Source organism: Somniosus microcephalus, chromosome 11 (assembly GCF_052327205.1).
Source record: "Somniosus microcephalus isolate GS21.2 chromosome 11, FLI_Smic_1.0, whole genome shotgun sequence".
Classification (NCBI taxonomy): domain Eukaryota; kingdom Metazoa; phylum Chordata; class Chondrichthyes; order Squaliformes; family Somniosidae; genus Somniosus; species Somniosus microcephalus.
Genome location: NC_140997.1, coordinates 65722781 through 65745474, shown reverse-complemented (window position 1 = coordinate 65745474; position 22694 = coordinate 65722781). Strand labels below are relative to the sequence as shown.

General features: G+C 50.1%; 1 long non-coding RNA gene across 1 annotated transcript; it reads left to right on the top strand.

Moving 5' to 3' along the window:
• Nucleotides 1–7137: 7137 nt before the first annotated feature.
• LOC147110629 (uncharacterized) lies at nucleotides 7138–18283 on the top strand. Its single transcript, XR_015079959.1, has 2 exons — nucleotides 7138–8786; nucleotides 17419–18283. It is a non-coding gene; the product is annotated as an uncharacterized LOC147110629 (long non-coding RNA).
• Nucleotides 18284–22694: the final 4411 nt, after the last annotated feature.

Below are 22694 nucleotides of genomic sequence, written 5' to 3'. Positions count from 1 at the left end.
TAAAGGGTAGAAAACAGCACGTACTGGTTAGAGGTGTAATGTTGGAAGGAGGTGGGGAGAGTACTGAGTTGGGGGCCCCAGTACTCAGTTTTGGGACCGCTGCTGTCTCTCTTTTACATCAATGATTTGGATTCAGAAACTCAATGCCAATTGGTCAGATTTGCAGATGATACCAAACTAAGAAGGGCGGAGGAATCGAAGGAGGCAGCCCAGAAATTACAGAATGAGCTAAACAAAATATGTGAGGAAGCCAAGCAATGGTGGATGAAATTTAATGCAGACAAGTGTGAAGTATTGCACATAGCAAGGAAAAGTGTGTGACATGAATGGTGTTGCAATAGCTAAAGCTGACATTCACCATGAATTGACATTCTCCATGAACGGTGTTGAAATAGCTTAGCATGAGGTCCTCCATGAATGGTGTTGAAATGGCCAAGGATAAGGTCGAATCCTACTGGACTCAATGTTCAATATTGTTCAACCAATGAAGAGTAGCAATCGACAAAGCCGATAGAATATTGAACTACTTAGCCATAACAGTAAAATACAAGTCAGAGAAAGTTGTGATCACACTGTACAGTACTTTAGTCAGAGTACTATCTCCAGTTCTAGTAGCTGAGAAGTAAGGGAGACATACAAGCACTCAAACTAGTGCAGAGAAGAGCCACAAGGCTAAACCCTAGTGTAAGGGTCTGAATTAAAAGGAAAAACTGGAGAGACTAGGGCTACACACTGGGGTAGAAATTGGCACATGTTTTACCCTTACTCAAAGTTAATTCCAATAGCCTTGTCCGTGCTCCCCACTCACCAAATTCTGAAGACCCCACCCCATTACGCAACCTTTTAGTCCTAAGACTTTTTAACACTTCATCGAGTTTTCACCACCCACTCACCACCACAACCTCTTCCCCACTCAACACAACCTCTTCCCCACTCAACACAACCCCTTCCTCACGCAACACAACCCCTTCCCCACTCAACACAACCCCTTCCCCACTCAACACAACCCCTTCCCCACAACCCCTTCCCCACTCAACACAACCCCTTCCCGCTCAACACAACCCCTTCCCGCTCAACACAACCCCTTCCCCGCTCAACACAACCCCTTCCCCACTCAACACAACCCCTTCCCCACTCAACACAACCCCTTCCCCACAACCCCTTCCCCACTCAACACAACCCCTTCCCGCTCAACACAAATCCTTCCCACTCAACACAACCCCTTCCCCGCTCAACACAACCCCTTTCCCACTCAACACAACCCCTTCCCCGCTCATCACAACCCCTTCCCCACTCAACACAACCCCTTCCTGCTCAACACAACCCCTTCCCCACTCAACACAACCCCTTCCCCACTCAACACAAATCCTTCCCCACTCAACACAACCCCTTCCCCACTCAACACAACCCCTTCCCCACTCAACACAACCCCTTCCCCGCTCAACACAACCCCTTCCCCGCTCAACACAACCCCTTCCCCGCTCAACACAACCCCTTCCCCACTCAACACAACCCCTTCCCCACTCAACACAACCCCTTCCCCACTCAACACAACCCCTTCCCCACTCAACACAACCCCTTCCCCACTCAACACAACCCCTTCCCCACTCAACACAACCCCTTCCCCACTCAACACAACCCCTTCCCCACTCAACACAACCCCTTCCCCACTCAACACAACCCCTTCCCCACTCAACACAACCCCTTCCCCACTCAACACAAATCCTTCCCACTCAACACAACCCCTTCCCCACTCAACACAACCCCTTCCCCACTCAACACAACCCCTTCCCCACTCAACACAACCCCTTCCCCACTCAACACAACCCCTTCCCCACTCAACACAACCCCTTCCCCGCTCAACACAACCCCTTCCCCGCTCAACACAACCCCTTCTCCACTCACCATAACCCCTTCCCCACTCAACACAACCCCTTCCCCCTCAACACAACCCCTTCCCCACTCACCACAACCCCTTCCCCACTCAACACAACCCCTTCCCCACAACCCCTTCCCCACTCACCACAACCCCTTCCCCACTCAACACAACCCCTTCCCCACAACCCCTTCCCCACTCAACACAACCCCTTCCCCGCTCAACACAACCCCTTCCCCACAACCCCTTCCCCACTCAACACAACCCCTTCCCCACAACCCCTTCCCCACTCACCACAACCCCTTCCCCACTCAACACAACCCCTTCCCCACAACCCCTTCCCCACTCAACACAACCCCTTCCCCACTCACCACAACCCCTTCCCCACTCACCACAACCCCTTCCCCACTCACCACAACCCCTTCCCCACTCACCACAACCCCTTCCCCACTCACCACAACCCCTTCCCCACTCACCACAACCCCTTCCCCACTCAACACAACCCCTTCCCCGCTCAACACAACCCCTTCTCCACTCACCATAACCTCTTCGTCACTCACCAGCAACCTCATTCCCCACTTACCATCAATCTTTTCCCCACTCAACACCACAACCTCTGATGGCCAATCCGATTGCTTCAGGTTCCTGCTGGGAGGGTGAGGTTAAAATTACCCCCTCTTCCCGTATAAGATCCCCTGCCATTAAGGAGGTGCATCCCTTTAAATTTGAACTGCAGCCAACTTTTTCGCATTTCGCATTACACCAGCTACTGTCACAAATTCAAAATGATGTCAGGATCTTATGGTAATTATTGAATTGAGCTGACCGTACAGTCTGTGAGCAATCAACTTAATGCCCCTTTAGCCAGCTTACCATTCCCTCCTGCACTTCATCAGTTTCACAAAATGGCCACTCCAGAGTCCAGGATATGGGGAAATTCAACATTTACATAGAATTGCATAGAATTTACAGCATAGAAACAGACCATTTTGCCCATCAGGTCTATGCCGGTGTTTATGCTGCACATAATTTTTTTTCTTATTCGTTCCTGGGAATGTGGGCATCTCTAGCAAGGCCACCATTTATTGCCCATCCCTAATTGTCCTGCAGCCGTTCAGTGGCATCTTTGACCCTGGCGCCAGCAAGGCAACATACCATCCTGGAATCACATCTGCAGCCACAGAAATACCTGTCTGTTCCCCTAACTATTGAATCCCCTTTCACTAATGCTTTCCTGACCTTCCGCCTCCCCCATGTACAGCTGAGCCACCCATGATGCCATGGCCTGGGCTCCGGCTGTACTCCCCAGAGGAACCATCGCCCTCACCAGTAGAGAGCGAGATGCACTCAGGGAACTCCTGCACTACCTGCCTGGTCCTCCTTGTCCGTCTGGCGGTCACCCATTTCCTCTCTACCTGCAAACTCTTAAGCTGCGGGGTGTCCACCTCCTGAAACATGCTATCCACATAACTCTCAGCCTTGCGGATGCACTGCAGTGACCCCAGCAATTGTTCAAGCTCTGAAACCCGGAGCTCGAGCTCTTCCAGCTGACAGCACTTCCTGCACATGTAGTTGTCCAGGACACGAGAATTATCCTGCACTTACCACATGGCGCAGGATGTGCATTCGACGGGACTGAGGTGCCGTGCCATGCCTCTATGCAACTAGTTCTAATAATTTAACCTTTTTAGCTCCGTATCATTCTGATGAATCTGGGCTGCACCCCCTCCAAGGCCAATATATCCTTCCTGAGATGCGGTGCCCAGAACTGAACACAGTACTCTAAATGTGGTCTGGCCAGAGCACTATAACTCCCACCTCTTTGTATTCCAGCCCCTTTGAAATAAGGGCCAACATTCCATTAGCCCTTTTAAATTATTTTTTACTATTGGGTTACTAAGTCTGCCAAAGAAAGTTCACTTGCTTCTGAAATTCCATCAATCGACATGATATATTTTGTAGGTACTTTGACCCCAAGTGACCCCGCTTATTTTTTCTCTGAGGAGGAGATCAATTATTTGGTTGTTGGATGTATAGGCATGGGATTGACCACAGTGTGAACAAACATGACATTGGCTGCGATCTCCCCAACCGAGGTGGGTCTGGTGCGGCCGGGGTCGGTTGCAGGGTGCGACCCCACTACTGGCTCCATCCCGCTCTGTGAAAATAATTTTACACTGACTGGGCTTGTCAAGCCTGCCTGGTGTGTTTCCCGGCTAATTGAAGGAAGCGGGTCTGATGACGTCATTTGATGACACATCATCAGCCGGCTTCCTTAAAGGGACCATGGCCAACTTTATTTTGACATCTGTGCTGTCAGTATTTTACAACATTGAGGTACTGCAAACACTGACAAGCACTGCACAGAGGTGCACACCTGCACCCAGGCTCTCCCATGACTCCCTCCATATGCTTATGGAGGGAGTAACAGCACGCAGGGACATCCTCTTCCCTTCCCACGGGCGGAAGAGACCGCCCCAGGACACCAATGCAGCCTGGTTACACGTTGCACAGGAGGACACAAGCAGGGATGTGGTCAGGAGGACCAGGTTGCAGTGGCGCAAACCTTTCAATGATCTCAGTAGATCACGAAACATTACTGCAAAGCCACACTCAGCCTCATCCTCCTGTGCCACTCATCACATCCCCATCACTCTGCCTTCCCTACCCTACTCCTGCACATCTTTACTCACACCAACTTACCTTGCACCTCCACCCATCTCTCTCTATCTACATTATCACGTCCCCATCTCACTAGCCACCCCTCACGCTCACCCTCATCCTAGTCCAATCATACCAACTAACAACACACAAGGGTAGACACTTGGGTACTTTATCCAATGTTCATGTAAAGTTTCTGTTAATGTGGTGTCAAACATTGAAATCTTTATTTTCAACACTTTGCGTTCTTGGACAGATTTGTGTGCACCTTTGGAAGTGACTTAGTGAGTTGCAGTGAATGGTAAGACATAATGGTACCCCCTGCAATGGTGGTGAGTGTGAAAGGAATGGCTTGGGCATTGTAGGGATGCTTTATGGTGTTGGTATGGGGTAATCAAGTGGCGCATCATGTGGCAGCCAGGGTGTACAGCGTCAAGTGAAGTAAATCTGGCCATGGTGAGGTCATCCCTGGCCTCCCGGGCAGCAATGTGGTTGGGTGCTAATGCCCTGTGTCCTGTGCAGCACCAACTGATTGCGGAGAAGGTTGGTGTTGTTGTTGGTGCTGCTGGTGTGCCTGGTGCTGCTGGTGTTGGGGCTGATTGTGGTGGGATTCTGAGGACGAAATTCAGATTTTTTCAAGGGCACCGATGCTGATGCAATAGATGGCAGGTGAGGTTGAGATGACAGAAGTGATCTGTCACTGGTGAGAGAGGTTGTTCAATGAGGTGACACTGGATACAGAGTTTGCTGCAAATACTTACAAGCTGCATAAGGCTCAATCTGTCTTCCAAATGCAGTAAGCAGCAGCATCTAACCTTGGACTGTGAACAGCTGTGAGATGGAAGCTTTTATAGACCATTTGCAGCTATCAAGTAAAGAAATCATCCCATGCTGACACAACACCCGACCTCCTTATTTGACGTGTTCCCTGAGCAGCAGGGAGGCCGTTGGCGAATTCTAAGGGGAAAAAATTCGGTTGCTTTGCGTTAGCTCTGAGGTAGCGCCTCGCTCCTCGGCGTTAGCACCTTAAGAGAGGTGTGTAGGGCCTGATTTAGCGCTCCAATCACCTCCAGGGGTGATAGAAGCCAAGTTTGTAGTTGGAGGTGATAATTAGCGCCAGGCGCTAAACTTTGCGCCCGGCCGATAATTGCGCCCCAAACGGGGCGATACCGAATTTCTCCCCCTAAAAATCTAAAGGTAAGCTTAAAATACTATTTAATTGTCTCTTAACAATCTATTTAATGATCTAAATTGCCTCCCCTGCTGCTTGGTATCGGCTCTGTTCAGCGATGAAAAACCCGACATCTGGGAAACTAGCGTGGAGGCGGGTTGACAATGGGTTCCCTACGCGCTGTCAAAAATAAAAATTACCACCACTGACCCCCTGAAAAATCCCCCCCTCTGCATCTATCGGTGGTCCCACTACCGCACACTCTCTGACCATTCCTCTGCTTCATATCTATATCCACTTACCTTCTTCTGCTTCATATCTTTACCTAATTATCCAGCACGTGAGTGCAAAAGACAAGGCTGAAGAGTTTGCAACCATCTTCAGCCAGAAGTGCCGAGTGGATGATCCATCGTGGCCCTTCCTGAGGTCCCCACCATCACAGAAGCCAATCTTCAGCCACTTTGATTCACTCCACGTGATATCAAGAAACATCTGAGCACTCTGCATACAGCAAAGGCTATGGGCCCGACAACATTTCAGGTGCAGTGCTGTAGATTTGTGCTCCAGAACTAGCCGCGCCTCTAGCCAAGCTGTTCCAGTACAGCTGCAACACTGGCATCTACCAGACAAAGTCAAAAATTACCCAGGTATGTCTGGTCCACAAAAAGCAGACCAAATCCAATCTGACCAGTTACCGCCCCATCAGTCTACTCTCAATTATCAGCAAAGTGATGGAAGGTGTCATCGACAGTGTTATCAAGCGGCACTTACTCTCCAATAACCTGCTCACTGATGCTCAGTTTTGGTTCCGCCAGGACCACTCGGCTCCCGACCTCATTACAGCCTTGGTCCAAACATGGACAAAAGAGCTGAATTCCAGAGGTGAGGTGAGAGTGACTGCCCTTGACATCAAGGCAGCATTGACCGAGTGTGGCATCAAGGAACCCTAGTATAATTGAAGTCAATAGGAATCAGGGGGAAAACTTTCCAATGGCTGGAGTATAGCTAACACAAAGGAAGATGGTTGTGGTGGTTGGAAGTCAATCGTCACAGGCCCAGGACATCACTGCAGGAGTTCCTCAGGGCAGTGTCCTGTGCCCAAACATCATCAGCTGCTTCATCAATTACCTTCCCTCCACCATAAGATCGGATGTGGGGATGTTCGAAGGCGTTATTGGGATGAGGGCTCTGTGCACTTTTTTTATGCAATGCCCTTGTATTTTCAACAAGAAAGACATGCATTTATATAGCGCCTTTAATGTAGAAAAACATCCCATGGCGCTTCACAGGAGTGTAATCGGACAGCGAGCCAAACAAGGCGATATTAGGAGGGGTCACCAAAAGCTTGGTCAAAGAGATGGTGTTTAAGGGAGGGCATAAAGGAGAGGTAGAGAGGCGGAGAGATTTAGGGAATTTCAGATCTTAGGGCCAAGGCAGCTGAAGGTACGGCTGTCAATAATGGGGCGAGGAGATGGGGGGGATTCACAAGAAGCCAGACAACCAATGCTTGCATTTAGAGACAGAGGATGAAGATCCTTTTTAAATAATAGTACAGTACAATCATTGGACAAACACAGTGGGCAGAATGGGTCCACAGACACACCAGAAAGACCAACATTTGAGAACAACTTAGAGTAAAATGCTGCACAGAAAGACTCTGGCCACTAGGAGGTGCCAAACAGCTTCAATTTGAGCCTGGGCATATCCAGGCATCAAGACCGAGGCAATCATGAATAAAGATGGCAAGAATAGGGTAAAGTACAGAGAAAGGGGATCCCAGTCCAAGACGATTCATTTCAAAAAGAAAGAAAAATTGGGCCTCTTAAAGAAAAAGAAAATAAAGCGGGATTTATTTTTTAAATTAGAGCAAAAAAAATAGGAATGAGTGGAAGAAATTGGAAGGAAAGATCTTAATTAAAAGCCACTGAGGTGGTGAGACTTTGCAGTGTTAATACAGGTTCGATAGGTCTAAAGTCTACAACATAACACTGGTCGTGAACTGACACTCTGGCCCGATATTAATGTAAAGGTGGGTTCTGAGCGGGAACAGGGTGATTGCGTGCGCAAAACCCGGAAGTAAAGTCACCGAGTCAGATTCTCAGATTTCAGCTTGACTGAGGCAATAACTTTTGACTTCTGGGTTACTCATCGCCAAGTTGCAAAGCGGGCGTGATGCACACCCGCCCGCGCGACGCGATCTCAGCTCTATTTAAAGGGACAATGTAGAAATGAAAATTGGGGGAGCCAGGAGGTGTTTACCATGGATGTTGCACATAGAGCAAGGGCCGCACCCAGATTCATTGACCCATCACTGGAATTACTGCTGGGTGCAGTCAGGAGCAGGAGGGACAGACTTCTCCCCAGCAATGCTTCTCACCAGGAAGGCGTGGTTGGCGGTAGCTGAGGAGGTGAGCAGCAGGAGTGTTGTGCCCAGGTCTTGGATGCAGTCCAGGAAGCAGGTTAATGACCTAACCAGGTCAGGAAAAGTGAGTACATTTGCTGATTCACCTCCATCCTGTGGTTTAAGCCCCCCACCAACCTTTCACTCTGTCTTGCTAAGCATTCTCCATCACATCACTCCTCACACCCACTCGACTTTCATCAGCATCTAGCCTTCACTTTCTATGCACTTCCTCAGTTCCCCATGTATCCATCTACCATTGCCGCTCACTCCTATCCTTACGATTCACTCATAGGTCTGCTTTTTCACCTCTTGTAGGAGAAGAGAGCGCAAAATGCAAGGGAGAGGGACAGGATTGGAGGTAGACTGCTGCAAATATATACAGAGGAGGAGGTCCTGGGGATAAGTGGCACATCTGCATTCCTCTCAGTCGGAGATGCAAAGACAGGGAGCTCGGAGAAAGCTGGTGACAGAATTACAAATATCTCTGACGCACATACGCTGACTTTATTTCATCAATGACTGAACTATGAGAAGACTGAGTATGGTGGTTGCCAAAATTGTGAGTTTGCCATGACTAAATCATATCCCTTTCTTTTGTGTTTCAGAGCCTTCGTGTGTACAGCAAGTGTTGCAGGACATGCATGAGGATGATTCTTCAGAGGATCCTTCTGAAGGTGCACCATCACAGGACGTATAGCCATGCACCAGCGCAAATACACCCACTTCAGTGGGTCCACTTGGATATTTAGTTGGGTTTTCACCTGATGACTCACACCTCACAAAGTGAGCACGGGCAGACACTGGTGGCAGGGACTGCTGTGGAGAGTCCGTGTCGGGGGTGGGTGTGCAATCCTCTCCAAGCTTTGCTCAGCTGGACACATGCTGAATCCCAGGGGCTATCATGGAGAAGGAGAATGCTAGAGGCACATCAGCATTGTATCCCACCACAATCTGTAACCTCATGGCCCGGCATACCCCTCACTCTACCATTAGCATCAAGCCAGGCGACCAACCCTGGTTCAATGAGGAGTGTAGAGGAGCATGCCAGGAGCAGCACCAGGCGTACCTAAAAATGAGGTGCTAACCTGGCGAAGCTGCAACACAGGACTACATGCATGCTAAACAATGGATACAGTATGCTATAGATAAGGCTAAGCGATCCCACAACCAATGGATCAGATCAAAGCTCTGCAGTCGTGACATATCCAGTCATGAATGGTGGTGGACCATTAAACAATTAATGGGAGGAGGAGGCTCCATGAATATCCCCATCCTCAATGATGGCGGAGCCCAGCACTCGAATGCAAAAGACAAGGCTGAAGGGTTTGCAGCCATCTTCAGCCACAAGTGCCAAGTGGATGATCCATCTCAGCCCTTCCTGAGGTCCCCACTGTTATGTTCATAAATAACTAGACGTTTATCATTATGAACAGCTAGCTTGAGCTAGTCACTTTATTCAGCCATATGGACTTGTACAGCATTCATCTTGACTACTGCCTTGTGGGTAGCCTAGTGCATCGTGGGTAGTCCACTCATATATATACAGCTAAACATACAGCAACATACAGCTCCACCTAGTGTACCATTCTAGAATGACAGGTTACTGATCATTACATTCCCCTTTGAGGTTAAACAAAATCAATATCAATCAACTTTCAAGAAAAACGATAAAGATGATATCAGTAACACTTTTGTTAGTGCTCTATAAACATAAACATTTTCACAACAGTCAACACATTTTCAAAGCTTTACTTTATACTCAAAGATTAAGTCTATCAGGCTTTTTTACTTCACGTGTGGATCTTCTCAGCACGGGTAAGTCTGATGTGTTTGCATGAGAGCCTGTATGTGTGTTTGTGTTAGATTGTTCTGGTGGTGAGTGACAAGATTCAGTTGCGGCATTGTCATCGATTTGCTCTTGGATAGTTTCTTGTGTTTTCAGGAGGGAATGGCGGTTCCTCCTGCGAATCTGTCCTTCCTCAATTCTAACAGTGTATGACCTTGGTCCTACTTCCTCAAGAACTGTAGCTTTCCTGTTCCATGCATCTGGATCCTCAATCCTGACAACATCATCCCTTGTCAATGGTTTCAGAGTTTTGGATGACTTGTCATAGTATGATTTCTGTTTCAGCTTTAACAGTTGAAGTCTCTGCCTCAGTTCCTTACTCTGCTTTTCTTTTGCACAGCAGGGTAGCGTGGTACGCAACTTGCGACCCATTAGGAGTTCAGCAGGTGAAGAACCAGAGTCTAAAGGTGAGGCTCGGTAGCTCAGCAGGGCGAGATAAGGATCATACTTGCTTTCTGTTGCTTTCTTCAGTAGCTGTTTGAGAACTTGAACACCTTTCTCTGCCTTACCATTCGACTGAGCATACAGAGGACTGGATGTGATGCGCTGAAAGTCATATTGTGCTGCAAACTGTTGCCACTCCTTACAGTTGAAGCACGGACCATTGTCGCTAACGGCAATCCTGGGAATTCCATGTCTGGCGAAGATGGATTTCACATGCATTATGACACTGCTTGCTGTGGTGCTTGAGAGCAGCGCCATCTCAGGATAGTTAGAATAGTAGTCAATCACTGTGGTAAACCACTGTCATACCTGTCTGTGTCTGTATGTGTATTCCACTAGGTACAGGTCTGGACATGCCTCGGCTGACTCCTCCCACTATTCCAGGTATATAAGTGACTACCTCCCAGTCCCTTAGTATTCTGGACGGGTCGACCACTCGAGACAAGACCTTCATTCTTTAGTTAATAAAAGCCTGATTGTTACTCGCTCAACTTCAGTCTTTTGAGTAATTGATGGCGCATCAATTTTATTAACTAAATTTTTTATAATGGAGAAGATCCTCACACCAGCATGCCTGGACCTGGACAGTCGGGAAGCGGACGCTTCCACCAAGTTTGCTCACTGGCTTACGTGCTTCGAGACATTCCTGACTGCCTCCACTGCGGTCGAAACGGATGCGGACAAACTGTCTGTCCTGATCTCCAAGGTGAACCACCGAGTGTACTCAGTCATCCGGGATGCGACCTCGTACACAGCCGCCCTCCAGCTCCTCAAGACCCAGTACACGCGCCCTGTGAACGAAGTATACGCTCGGCACCTTCTGGGGAGTCGCAAGCAACAACCTGGGGAATCGACTGAGGAATACCTCCAAGCACTGTCCGTGCTTGGCCGGGCCTGTGGGTGTAAGGCGGTAACGCCCGCTAAGTACACGGAGGAACTGATCCGGGATGCCTTCGTAGCGGGCCACAGGTCCAACTACACCCGACAGCGACTGCTGGAGCAGAGTGACCTCACCCTCGACAAAGCCTCCGACATCGCACTAACGCTGGACGCAGCCTTCCGGGGCATGGATGCCTACTCCTCTGCACCGTGGACGCCGCGGGGAACGACAACCTGGGACACGGTAGGACAGCCCCATAGCACCGTGCCACCCCAGCCACAGCCCAACAACGGCCCAACTACCGCAGCAGTGTCCCAAAGCCAGACAGCAGTATCCCAAGGCCAGAAATGCTACTTCTGTGGCCAGGCCAAACACCCCAGAGCGCGCTGCCCGGCGAAGAATGCAACCTGCTCGGGCTGCGGGAAAAAGGGACACTACGCCAGCGTCTGCAAGGCCAAAGCCACCCCGAACGCCAGCAGCGCCGCGTGTGGGCCGTGCGAGCCGCCATCTTGGGCCTCCCCAGCCATGTGCGAACCACCGCAGCAGCAGCCATCTTGGACGACTCCAGCCACATGGGAATCATGGGCGCCGCCATCTTGGACACCAGCCGGGACGCAGCAGACCGCCAACCCCCACCCATCTGATACTCGCAGCGACACACCGACCCCTACGCTGGCCTCTGTGACGCTGGACCAAACGAGACCGCACCAGTTAGCTCGGTCCAAAATGGACGTTAAGGTAAACGGCCATGCAATAAACTGCCTTTTTGACTCCGGGAGCACAGAGAGCTTCATCCACCCCGACACGGTGCGGCGTTGCTCTCTCCCAGTCCTGCCTGCGCACCAGCGGATTTCTATGGCCTCCGAGTCCCAGTCAGCGGACATTGGCGGCTACTGCGTGGTGACACTAGTAGTAGACGGGACTGTGTTCAATAATTTTAAACTCCTGGTCCTGCCCGACCTCTGCGCTGCCGTTCTACTGGGGTTGGATTTCCAGTGCCACCTCAAAAGCGTTACGATGGCGTACGGTGGCCCCCTCCCCCCACTCACAGTCCGCAGCCAACAGCCTCCAAATTGCCCGCCGCGCACTAGATGCAACCTCTCCACACTCAGAGTCCCACCCCCCCCACTGTTTGCTAACCTCACCCCTGACTGTAAGCCCATCGCCACAAAGAGCAGGCGATACAGTGCCGGGGACAGGGTTTTCATCAAAACCGAAGTGGAACGGCTCCTGAAGGAGGGGATTATTGAGGGCAGCTCCAGCCCCTGGCGAGCCCAGGTTGTAGTCGTTAAGACCGGCGAGAAACAACGCCTGGTCATCGACTACAGCCAAACAATAAACCGCTACACCCTGCTGGACGCCTACCCACTCCCCCGCATAGCTGACATGGTCAACCAGATCGCGCAGTACCGCGTCTTTTCGACCATTGACCTGAAATCAGCGTACCACCAGCTCCCCATCAGCCCTGAAGACCGCCAGTATACTGCTTTTGAGGCAAACGGCCGCCTCTATCACTTCCTTAGGGTTCCCTTCGGCGTTACCAACGGGGTCTCCGTCTTCCAAAGGGAGATGGACCGGATGGTCGATCAAAACGAGCTGCAGGCCACTTTCCCTTACCTAGATAATGTGACCATCTGCGGCCATGACTTGCAGGACCATGACGCAAACCTCGAGAAATTCCTCCGCACCGCCCAACTCCTGAACCTGACATATAACAAGGAGAAGTGCATATTCCGCACAGACCGCCTCGCCATCCTTGGCTGTGTTGTAGAACACGGGGTCATCGGTCCCGACCCGGACCGGATGCGTCCCCTTATGGAACTCCCACTGCCCCACTGCCTAAAAGCTCTGAAGAGGTGCCTAGGGTTTTTTTCCTACTACGCTCAGTGGGTCCCCTACTATGCAGACAAAGCCCGTCCGCTGATCAAGTCCACCTCTTTTCCCGTGACGGCAGAGGCCCGCTTAGCCTTCCACCGTATCAAGGAAGACATTGCCAAAGCCACCATGCACGCAGTGGACGAATCCATCCCCTTCCAGGTGGAAAGCGATGCGTCCGACTTCGCTCTGGCCGCCACCCTTAATCAGGCGGGGAGACCTGTGGCATTCTTCTCACGAACCCTCCAGGGCCCGGAGACCAGACACTCCGCGGTCGAGAAGGAGGCCCAGGCTATCGTGGAGGCTGTGCGTCATTGGAGGCACTACCTGGCCGGAAAACGATTTACCCTGCTCACTGACCAGCGTTCAGTTGCTTTTATGTTCAACAACAAGCAGAGGGGCAAAATCAAAAATGACAAGATCTTGAGGTGGAGAATCGAACTTTCCACCTACAATTACGAGATCTTGTACCGGCCTGGGAAGCTCAATGAACCCCCAGATGCCCTATCGCGTGGCACCTGCGCCAGCGCGCAGATCGATAGGCTGAGGGCCCTCCACAATGACCTCTGCCACCCGGGGGTCACCAGGTTCTTCCACTTCATCAAGGCCCGCAACCTGCCTTACTCCATTGAGGAGGTCAGGACCATGACCAAGAACTGCCAAGTCTGCGCTGAGTGCAAACCGCACTTTTATAGACCAGACAGAGCCCACCTGATAAAAGCCACTCGCCCTTTCGAACGCCTGAGCGTCGATTTTAAAGGGCCTCTCCCCTCCTCCGACCGCAATGTGTACTTCCTCAACATCATTGACGAGTACTCCCGGTTCCCGTTCGCTTTCCCCTGCCCGGACATGACCAGTGCCACGGTCATTAAATGTCTGAACAGCCTCTTCACCCTGTTCGGTTTCCCCAGCTATATCCATAGCGACCGGGGCTCATCGTTTATGAGCGACGAACTCCGCCAGTACCTGCTCGCTAGGGGTATTGCCACAAGCAGGACCACCAGTTACAACCCCCGGGGGAACGGACAGGTGGAAAGAGAGAATGCAACTGTTTGGAAGGCTGCCCTACTAGCCTTAAAGTCTAGGGGCCTTCCGACCTCCCGCTGGCAGGAGGTGCTCCCCGATGCGCTCCACTCGATTCGGTCACTTCTCTGCACTGCCACCAATGCCACCCCTCACGAGAAAATGTTTGTCTTCCCAAGGAAGTCCACATCGGGGACATCGTTACCGCCATGGCTGACGTCCCCAGGGCCGGTACTACTGAGAAGACACGTGAGGGCCAATAAAACGGACCCCCTGGTCGAGAGGGTCGACCTCCTCCACGCCAACCCCCAGTACGCTTACATTGCGTACCCGGACGGGCGGGAGGACACAGTCTCCATACGAGACCTCGCACCCTCGGGGACCGCTGTAACCCACTACCCATTACCACCCCCCCCCACGACCCGATATCCAACCCCAGCAGCCGGCTCGCCTTGGACCGTCACCCATGAGGACTACACTCCAGGGCCCCAGCCTACACGGGACGCGACGCCGGAAGCTCCACCACCCCTGCCGTCGCCACGTCGATCACAGCGGCAGACAAGACCTCCGGAGAGACTCCAATACACGAACTTTTAAATACACTTCACCCCGCCGGACTCATTTTTAAACAAGGGGTGAATGTGGTAAACCACTGTCATACCTGTCTGTGTCTGTATGTGTATTCCACTAGGTACAGGTCTGGACATGCCTCGGCTGACTCCTCCCACTATTCCAGGTATATAAGTGACTACCTCCCAGTCCCTTAGTATTCTGGACGGGTCGACCACTCGAGACAAGACCTTCATTCTTTAGTTAATAAAAGCCTGATTGTTACTCGCTCAACTTCAGTCTTTTGAGTAATTGATGGCGCATCAACACTATTAGATATTCTTTACCATTCAAATGAAAAAGGTTCATACCAACCTTTTGCCATGGTGCTGTTGGTAAGTCAGCTACTATCATTGGTTCCTTTGCTTGTTTGTTTTGGTGTTTCTGACATGTCTCACATTTGCCTATCATGTTCTCAATGTCCTTATTTATGCCAGGCCAATAAACAGTGTCTCTTGCTCTCCTTTTGCTTTTTTCAATTCCGAGGTGGCCCTCATGAATCCTTTTGAGCATGTCTTGACGTAGAGCCTGTGGAATGACTATTCTGTTCTGTTTTAGTAATAGTCCACTTGCGACACTCAACTCTGACCTGATGCGATAGTACTTTGGACAGGAACCTTTTGGCCAACCATGATGAATGTTCTCTATTACTGTTTGTAACACTGTGGCCTAGAAATTCATTAAGGCGCTGCCAGCTTTGCGGCCAGTTACCGCCTAAAGAGGGCTTCTGCGGCAAAAATGAGTTTGCGCTGATATTCAGCGCAGCGGTATTGGTGGCGGTAGCCGTTAGCGCTGCGCCGGCACCGATGACGTCATCGGTGTGCGCAGTGCCCCGGTTCCGCCCCGAAACCGGCCCGATCCCCATATTTAGTAGCGGCCGCCTCCTCCGAAGCGGCCGCAAACAGCGACCAGAAAATGGGGCTGTGCTGTAGCCTTAGTGGGGCGCTTTAAAGGGGAAGGTGCGTCCGGCCGCTTTTTCGGCGGCCGCCTGCCCGCACCTCCTTCCCCAGCCTCCTCCACCCCCCCCCCCCCGCGGCATTGCCGGCTGCTTTCCGCGAACCCGGCACTTCTCCGTGGTGCCGGGCTCATTTGCCGGCACTCTCCAGCGGCGATCTCCCCGTTGCAGGCAGCTCCCCCTTAAGAGAAGGAGGAGGCCTGCAGTACCGCAGCCTGCCGCTCCACAGCGGCTGGCGCAGCGGCGCCAAGAGCGCTGAAATTCAGTGTCTGCGCCCCAAGCGGAGGCGGGCACACCCTGGTATAGCGCCCGGTTCCGAATTGGGGCGCAAACACTGAATATCTGATGATCGCTAATGGCTCCCCGCCCAGCGCTAACTTTTGGGTGTGAGCGAGCTGGCCGCCCCAAAGTGAATTTCTAGGCCTGTATCTTTTACTGTTTCTTCTGCTATTTGCTTTGATTTTGTGTCTGACACGGGCAGCGCAGCAGTGACCATACTCACATGAACATCCACGTCTTCTTCAGTAGAGCTCACATGACTCATTGTGGGTGCTCGGGATAGCGCATCTGCTAACACTATGTGTTTGCCTGGTGTGTAGATCAGTTCAAAGTCATATCTTTGCAGCTTCATCATGAGTCGTTGAATCCTTGGAGACATCTCATTCAGATTTTTTTTTATGATGGCAACCAGTGGGCAGTGGTCTGTCTCAACTGTGAAGGTGGGAAGTCCATATATGTAGCCATGGAACTTTTCTAGTCTGACTACCAAGCCTAGACATTCCTTTTCAATCTGGGCGTATCGACACTCAGAATCAGTCATAGACCTGGAGGCATAGGCAACAGGCTTCCAATCTTCACCCTCTGCTTGTAGCAAGACCGCGCCTAGGCCATCTTTTGATGCATCCGTTGACACTTTGATTCTCTTTGTTGGGTCAAAGAAGGTGAGTACAGGTGTGGTTGTCAGCACTGTTTTGAGGTTCATCCACTCTTGTTCATGTCTTTCTGTCCATGCGAACTCATTTGTTTTATGTAGCAGGTCTCGCAGACAGGCTGTCTTGGCTGACAAGTTAGGAATGAACTTTCCAATGAAGTTTATCATCCCCATGATGCGTAGCACTCCTTTTTTGTCAGTGGGTCGGGGCATGTTGAGTATGGCGTTTACTTTTTCCATATCTGGCTCTATTCCTTTACCAGATAGATTATCTCCTAGGAAAGTGACTCCCTGGACGCCAAACTGACAATTGGCTTTGTTGAGCTTCAGTCCATTCCGGCGTATGCTCTGTAGCACTTTAGTCAGTCTCTCATTGTGTTCTTTCAGTGTGGAGCCCCAGATGATGATGTCATCAACATAGACCCGAACTCCTTCCAGACCTTCAATTATGTGTTCCATCGCTCTATGAAAGATTTCAGATGCAGATATTATCCCGAAAGGCATTCTGAGGAAACAATACCTGCCAAATGGTGTGTTGAAGGTACAGTATTTGGTGCTCTCTTCATCCAGTTTTAGTTGCCAAAATCCTTGTGAGGCATCGAGCTTTGTGAAGTATCTGGCACCTGACATTTCACTGGTGATTTCTTCTCGCTTGGGAATCTGGTAGTGTTCACGTTTTATGTTTGCATTTAAGTCCTTTGGATCCATGCATATTCTTAGATCATTGTTCTTTTTCTTTACAGATACCAGGGAGTTAACCCAGTCTGTTGGCTCTTCGACTTTCCTGATGACTCCTAGTGTGGCCATTCTGTCCAGTTCTTTCTTAAGCTGGTCACGCAGGGGTGCTGGAACTCTCCGTGGAGCATGTACCACTGGCTGAGCATCCTCCTTTAGCTGGATCTTGTAAGTGAATGGTAGAACTCCAAATCCTTTGAACACATCCTGGAAATTACTCACTACAGAATCCACTGAGTCATCTGGTCTGCTTATGGTACAGTTTATACGGTAGACTCTCTTGACCCGTTCTAAGCCCTCACAAGCTTTGTCACCTAGTAGTGAATCAAGTCCTTCAGCCACAACAGAAAACATGCGATGATGCACTTTGTCTTTGACTGTCACTTTAAGTCTGCATACACCTAAGCTATCTATTTTCTGTCCATTATAGTTCTTCAGTAGTACTGACTTTTTCTGTATTTTGGGCTTTTCTTTCATATTTTTAATGTCACTCATACTGATGAAGTTTGCTTTTTCCCCAGTGTCTAGTTTCAATGTAACTAATGCTCCATTTACCTGCAGTGACATTATCCATTTGTCCTCTTTAACTGCATTAACTTTATGTTCAGCATTGTCCATTCCTGAGGACTGCACATTTTCTGTATCCTTTTCTATGCTGTCAAATGACACCATTCGTACAAAAAATGTCTCACTTAAATCAGTGTCCTCAATCACATTGACTTGTTGCCCTTTCTTTGTTTTTACTTCTGAAAAGCATTGTTTGGCAAAGTGATTCTTTCCATAACATTTTGTGCACATTTTCCCAAACGCTGGGCATTGTTTTAACTGGTGTTTGTAACCACAGCGTTTACAATTAAAAATTCTTTCCTCCGATTGCTTTTCATTTCTGTTCTGCCCATGTTTCTTTCCTTTGTAGGAGACAGCACCGACAGCAGCACGATCACTTACTACAATCGCATTATTATTAATTTCACTGAAAGTCTTCGCGTGCTTTTGAGCTAGCTCACTGGCTTGGCATATTTTTACAGCATTTTCCAATGTTAGTTCGGTTTCTCTCAACAGATGTTCCCTGACCTTTTTTATCATGAATACCAAACACAATCTGGTCACGAATCATGGATGATTTCATTTCAGAGAAATTACATGTCTGTGCTTTCAGTTTTAGATCGGTCACAAAGCTATCAAAAGTCTCATTTTGCTGCTGTGTCCGTGAACAGAACACGTACCTCTCATAGGTTTCATTCTTTTTGGGAAAACAATGTGTATCAAATTTCTTTAGCACATCTTCCAAATTTTCTCTGTCCTCCTCTTGATTAAATACAAATGCATTAAATACCTCTTATCACCTGTGGGCCTGCAACCGTGAGCAGCAACACTATTTTCCTTGCGTCTGGCTTCGTACCGAACCCGATGGCAGCAATGTAGAGTTCGAATTGTTGTTTGAAAGTCCGCCAAGTGCAGTCGACATTCCCCGTGAGTTTCAAACCCTCCGGTGGCTTCAAATGCTCCATGTCGCATTTCACAATATTCAGCAGATTTTACCAATCCTGGTACCATGTTATGTTCATAAATAACTAGACGTTTATCATTATGAACAGCTAGCTTGAGCTAGTCACTTTATTAAGCCATATGGACTTGTACAGCATCCATCTTGACTACTGCCTTGTGGGTAGCCTAGTGCATCGTGGGTAGTCCACTCTTATATATACAGCTAAACATACAGCAACATACAGCTCCATCTAGTGTACCATTCTAGAATGACAGGTTACTGATCATTACACCCACCATCACAGAAGCCAGTCTTCAGCCAATTCGATTCACTCCACATGATATCAAGAAATGGCAGAGCGCACTGGAGACAGCAAAGGCTATGGGCCCCAACAATATTCCGGCTTTCATGCTGAAGACTTGTGTTCCAGAAATAGCCGCGCATCTAGCCAAGCTGTTCCAGTACAGGTACAACACTGGCATCTACTCAACAATATGGAGAACTGCCCAGGATGTCCTGTCCACAAAAAGCAGGACAAATCCAATCCGGCCAATTACCACCCCATCAGTCGACTCTCAATCATCAGCAAAGTGATGGAAGGTTTTGTCGACAGTACTATCAAGCGGCACATACTCACTAATAATGTGCTTACTGATGCTCAGCTTGAATTCTGCCAGGACCACTCGATTTCAGACCGCATACAGCCTTGGTGCAAACATGGACAAAAGAGCTGAATTCCAGAGGTGAGGTGAGAGTGACTGCACTTGACATCAAGGCAGCATTTGGCTGAGTGTGGCATCAAAGAGCCCTAGTAAAATTGAAATCAAAGGGAATCAGGGGAAAGATTCTCCACTGGCTGGAGTCATACCTAGCACAAAGGAAGAAGATTGTGTTTGTTGGCGGCCAGTCATCTCAGCCCTAGGACATTGCTGCAGAAGTTCCTCAGGGCAGTGTCCTAAGTCCAAACATCTTCAGCTGCTTCATCAATAACTTTCTCTCCATCATAAGGTCAGAAGTGGGGATGTTCGCTGAAGATTGCACAGTGTTCAATTCCAGTCACAACTCCTCAGATAATGAAGCAGTCTATGCCCGCATGCTGTTAGGGGATGGCTGGAAGGAGGGGTAATGTCACACCAAGGTTTTCAGATGCCTCTCGGGAAATGTTGCTGGCAGCTGCCAGGGCCAAGAAGGAAGTGCTTTTCCCACAAAGTGGCAAGAGGGTGCTCAACTGTCTGACCTGGTTGGGGGTGGCAGAGGAAGTTAGTAGCAGGAACATCACCCCGAGGACTTGGATCCAGTGCTGCAAGACATTCAATTACATTACTTGTGGCAAGTAACATTCATGCCACATAAGTGCCAGGCAATGACTATCTCCAACAAGAGAGAGTCTAACAACCGCCCCTTGACATTCAATAGCATTACCATCGCTGAATCTCCCAACATCAATATCCTGGGGGGTCACCATTGACCAGAAACTTAACTGGACCAGCCACATAAATACTGTGGCTACAAGAGCAGGCCAGAGTCTTGGTATTCTGTGGTGAGTATCTCACCTCCTGACTCCGCTAAGCATTTCCACCATCTACAAGGCACAAATTAGGAGTGTGATGGAATACTCTCCACTTGCCTGGATGAGTGCAGCTCCAACAACACTTAAGAAGCTCGACGCCATCCAGGACAAAGCAGCCCACTTGACTGGCACCCCATCCACTACCTTAAACATTCACTCCCTCCACTACCGGCGTACCGTGGCTGCAGTGTGTACTATCTACAAGATGCACTACAGCAACTCGCCAAGGCTTCTTCACCAGCACCTCCCAAACACACGACCGCTTCCACCTAGAAGGACAAGGGCAGCAGGTGCATGGGAACACCATCACCTCCAAGTTCCCCTCCAAATCACACACCATTCTGACTTGGAAATATATCGCCGATCCTTCATAGTGCTGGGCCAAAATCCTGGAATTCCACCCCTAACAGCACTGTGGGAGTACCTTCCCCACGCGGACTGCAGCGGTTCAAGAAGGCAGCTCACCATCACCTTCTCAAGGGCAATTAGGGATGGGCAATAAATGCTGGCCTTGCCAGTGTTGCCCACATCCCATGAATTAATTTTAAAAAAACACCTTAGTCAGGTACTGAGAGGTGCCGCACACATTCTCCACAATAGCGGAGAGGATGTAGGGGTTCAACTCGATCGCTAGTGGAATTGCGTGAATGTCTGCCATCAAGAGAGGCCATCTCCATGGAGCTTCAAGCACGGCTCTCAAATGAGTCCGTGCAGTCTTTGGATGCCAACTTGTCTGCCACCTTAAATAGGATGACAGGTATCTTATCCGTGGCCTTACAACGTGTCACTGATCTTTAGAAATCTGGTCTGCAGCAGAGTGGTAGGAGTGACGTGGCACCAGCCCAGGAGAGGATGATGGCAAAATGGGACATGAAAGTGGAAATTCCACTCAAAGCACACCCAATTCTCAGCTGTTGCTCTCCCTCAGCCAGCACCCGACATACTGCCTCGTCTCCCAGTGGCCGAGTCTGCCCCTGCACAGGCGCAGGTGGAGCAGTCTTTGGCGGGGCCCTCAGGGGTTCCAGTACCCAGAGGGCATTGGCCAAAACCATCTCAGCAGTCAGGGCAGGGATCTGAACAGCCTGCCTGTACCTCTGCTAAAGCCACATGGGATGCACCACGTAGAAGCAGTAGGAATTGTAAGTTGAAGAAATTGGAATTCACTAAGGGTATGCACACGGGTGTTTGACAACATTTTATGCTGTTAAGTTTCCTTTTTTTATAACGCTGATATACCTATCAATTCGTCCAATAAAAAGCGACGAGTTAGGAACGTAACTAAAGGTTTTTATTGACTAAATAACAGAGCCCACCCTCGTGGGTGATCGGGTCCAACAAGGAGGAATACCAGCCAGTCGACTACCTTTATACCTGGGCAGGTAGGTGGAGCCATGGGCGGAGTCGGAGGTGGTCAGCCCAGGTATAACAGCGCGACAAGAGGCAACCTCGTATAGTGATACAACAGTGAGAACAGTGATAACAATACAACAGTGATAACTATAGTGTAACGATAGTGAACGATAAAAGTGGTTTACCACATTCACCCCTTGTTTAGATTTGAGTCCGGCGGGGTGAAGTGTACTACCAGTTCTGGTATGTCAGTCTGTCCGGAGGCCTCGTAAGCCTCTCCGATCGTCGCAGCGGCGGTGCTGCATTATCCGGTGTTAATGCTGGTGTCTGCGTGGTCGGCGAAGGCTCGTGGGGTTCCGGCATGCCGTCTACCTGGGCTGGAATTGGGGGGGTGGTGGGGGGGGTAAAGGTGGTGTCTCCGGAGTGCCCGAGGGTGCGAGGTCTCGTAAGGAGACAGTGTTCTCCCGCCCGTCTGGGTAAGCCACGTAGGCGTACTGGGGGTTGGCGTGCAGGAGGTTCACCCTCTCGACCAGGGGGTCTGTTTTATGGGCCCTCACGTGCTTTCGCAGCAAGACCGGCCCCGGAGAGGTCAGCCAGGTTGGTAGAGTGGTTCCCGTAGTCGACTTCCTGGGGAAAACAAACATTCGTTCATGGGGGGTGGCGTTAACGGCAGTGCAAAGTAGTGACCGCATGGAGTGCAGCGCTGTCGGGAGGACTTCCTGCCAGCGGGAGGTTGGGAGGCCCTTAGACTTTAAGGCTAAGAGGACGGCCTTCCATACCGTCGCGTTCTCTCTTTCCACCTGGCCGTTCCCTCGGGGGTTGTAGCTGGTGGTCCTACATGCTGCAATACCTCTCGCTAGTAGGAACTGACGGAG